This window comes from Callorhinus ursinus, unplaced genomic scaffold (assembly GCF_003265705.2).
Source record: "Callorhinus ursinus isolate GAN/ISIS: 27379988/994484 unplaced genomic scaffold, GSC_fseal_2.0 scaffold8, whole genome shotgun sequence".
Classification (NCBI taxonomy): Eukaryota; Metazoa; Chordata; class Mammalia; order Carnivora; family Otariidae; genus Callorhinus; species Callorhinus ursinus.
The window spans coordinates 25211711-25214845 of NW_027397070.1; the positions used below are offsets into that span (position 1 = coordinate 25211711).

The 3135-nt window shown below is 44.7% G+C and overlaps 1 long non-coding RNA gene across 1 annotated transcript; it reads left to right on the plus strand.

Moving 5' to 3' along the window:
* LOC141373241 (uncharacterized) lies at window positions 1-2529 on the plus strand. The gene is made up of 4 exons (XR_012378983.1): window positions 1-423; window positions 1256-1349; window positions 1503-1640; window positions 2393-2529. It is a non-coding gene; the product is annotated as an uncharacterized lncRNA (long non-coding RNA).
* The last annotated feature ends 606 nt before the right edge of the window (window positions 2530-3135 follow it).

A 3135-nucleotide genomic window follows, 5' to 3' on the forward strand; every position in this document is an offset into this window, starting at 1 on the left:
ACTATCCCCTCTCAGAGACCATGGCTGTCTCTCAGGGAGGGATCAGAGGATACAACTTGGAAAGACAAGATATCGGTTCATTCTTAGGAAAACATAGGAACTTTCCGAGGTTTTTTGGAATACTTCCTGCCTAGGACCAGAAGGTTGGCATGCTCGAAAAACCTGTGACTTACTTGGTTTGCATTTCACTGCTCTGCTGATGCCCAGCTCCTCAGCTCCTTGGAGGGACTGAACAAGGGCACTTTGGGAAGACTTTTTACAAAGACCTCACTGGAAACCTTGCTTTGCCAAGGGGCCTGGCCTGCCAGACAATCATCAGGCAATAGCTGTTAGCCCCTGAGGAAGATATGAACAAGAAGCTGTTTGAAAGCATTATCTTCTAGAAACTAAATTTCAAAACAAGGAAGAAACCACAGCTCAGACGTGAGTGGATGTTCAGTGAACCTGGGTTCACGTGAAAACCTTCAAGAATACGTTTTGCACAATTCTGTTGCCTTCCCTTTATGATTGCTAAGCAGTTTACTCATCCTGATTTCATCAGGAAGGATTATTTTGATGGAACATTGAGTGCTAAGGACAAGGCACTAGATGGTTTGGTCAAGGTCAATGTGCCAAGTCAGTATGGGCTGCTAGTTTGGCTTCTCAATTCCATTCTCTGAACTATTTTTCTGTGAAAATGTATTGTAAGCTGGAACCCACCTGAGATGGCCCAGAAAATGCTGAGCGCTAATCTTTTCCCCCATGCCTCTGAATGAGTCATGCATTCAGGGATGTGTGGGGCCAGAGGCTTGGGGCAGAGTCCCTGTAAAGGTCGTCCATGTTGCAGGCTCCTGCACGTTACATCTTCCTCCACAGCAGGGAAGGAAAGGGGAGAGGGAAGAACAGGCCCAGAAAGGCCCAGAAACTCAGGTCAGCCTAGGAGATAGGGATGAGGGCTGCTCCTGAAAGCAGTCAGGAATGCAGATCCTGGCTTTTCAGAGAATACAGTCCTGAGCTCAGGGAGACATCTTCCAAGAGAGAAACGGATATTGAGTCTAGTCGTGCAGAGAAGCAACAATGCCATATGCAGATCTACAGAAAACAGAGCACGAAAATTGTCTTCCTTTTAATTACTGAGGGTGTAGGGAAATAAGAATTCTCATACTCTGCTGGTGGGAATATCAACTGGAAAAATTTGGTTGGTTGGCAGCTTAGTAATGTATGTTTGAGGCAGAGACAATGCTTTGCATTCACCAGACTCTGTGTTTGCTTCCAGGGCACACAGGAAAACTGCATTTCCCACCCACGGTTGCAGTTAGGAGCAGTCATGTGACCAAGTTCCGGACAATTGGAAACTGGGCAGAAGTGATGTGAGTCGATTTTAAGCCTGGCCCTAAAACCACCCGTGTAATTCTCCATTCTCTCTTTCCCTCCCTCCCTCTCTCTCTCCCTCCTCCCCTCTCTCCTTCCCTCCCTCCCCCCTACCCCCACTTCTCATTTTCTCCTCTCCTTTTGCCTATCAGCTGCAATCAGAGTATCCTGTTGAAGAACTCCAAGTCTCTGGCAAATGGAAAGCTATCATATGAACAAAATCCTAGTTCCAGCGGACTGTGTAGAGCTCCTTCCACCCCGCAACCAGATGACCTACATTGAACTATAATGTAAGAGAGAAATAAATCTTTACTGTGTTAAGCCAATGAGCTTTGGGGGTGTCTGCTACAACATTTAGCCTATCCAGACCGATGTAATATCAAAATCCTTAAAAATGTCCAAAAGCTTTGACCTAGCAACTACATTCTTTGGAACATAGCCAAAGAAAATAATTAGGGGCACCTGGGTGGCTCAGTTGATTAAGCATCTGCCTTCAGCTCAGGTCATGATCCCAGGGTCCTGGGATCCAGCCCCGGTCCCTGTCCCTTCAGGCCTCCTGCTCAGTGGGGAGGCTGCTTCTCCCTCTGCCCCTCCCCCATCAAATAAAAAAATAAAATCTTTAAAAAAGCAAAGGAAATAATTAAGAATTGTCACTATAGTATTGATTATAATAGCAAAAAAATCTTGTAAACATTAACTTCCAATAATGAGATTAATTAAATCCAACTCTGCAAAGAAACTTTAGACACTTAATATCATTGAAATGTATTTATTGACATGACAAGCTTTCATGATATGTACATGAGAAAGAGCAAGTAACAAAAACATGGCAGGCATGCACCTATAAACATTTATACATGCATATATGCATAGAAAAAAGTCTGGAAATATACCACAATATCCGGGACCATCTCTGGTAATAGGATCACAGACAGCTTTTTAAAAATATTGCCTCTTTATTGCCTCTTTTTTTGCCGTTTTATGCTCTTTCTACAATGAGCATATATTTTTTGACTTAAAAAAATGTTTTCTTTTTTTTAAGGAGCCTGCTGGAAATGGATAGATCTCCTTCAACCTTGAAGGCTGGGCTTGCCCTGAGTATAAGTGTACTGTGTGCAAGGGGGAATCCAGGTTCCTTGGATGCTCAGCTGGTCAGAGACTGAAGCCCCACCACTCATGAGGTTAAACATCCATTTCATCTCCATCAGTGGGAGATCTCAGGCTCTTTGCACAGCTCTTGGCTCAGTCCAACTGACAAAATGCCCTGGCTTTAAGGAAGGAAACGCCAAGGTTTTCTAAAATTTCTTCGGAGAGTTGATGGGCCTCCGAACTCTCTTCTTTTTGGGTCCTAGTTGGGATGATTTGGGAAAAGTGTGGCCACAGATCTCCCTCCCCCGAGACAAGCTGGGTGATGCAGACCGTGCCCATGCTGTGGGGAGCAGGGCAGGAAATTACACTCTAACTATAGGTCTTCAGTCAGAAACCCAGCAGCCTCACCACAAAATAAATTCAAGAGCCCTGAAGCCTTGGTGCCCTGACCTACGAGATCAAAGAGTCTCATGCAATCTCTCCAAGTGAACTTTGAACAAACAGCAATGTGGCAGGTTTTCGTTTTGACCTTCCAACCACATGATCATGCCAGAATTAAGTTGTAACTCCAACTTTTTTTCTTCTGCCAAATTATTCCCTGCCCTTGTCAGCCAGCCCTCACAGGGAGAGAATAAGCCACTGAGGTTTCCTGTTGAGGAAGGTTCTTTGTGTTCTGTGAGGGGACCATATATTAAC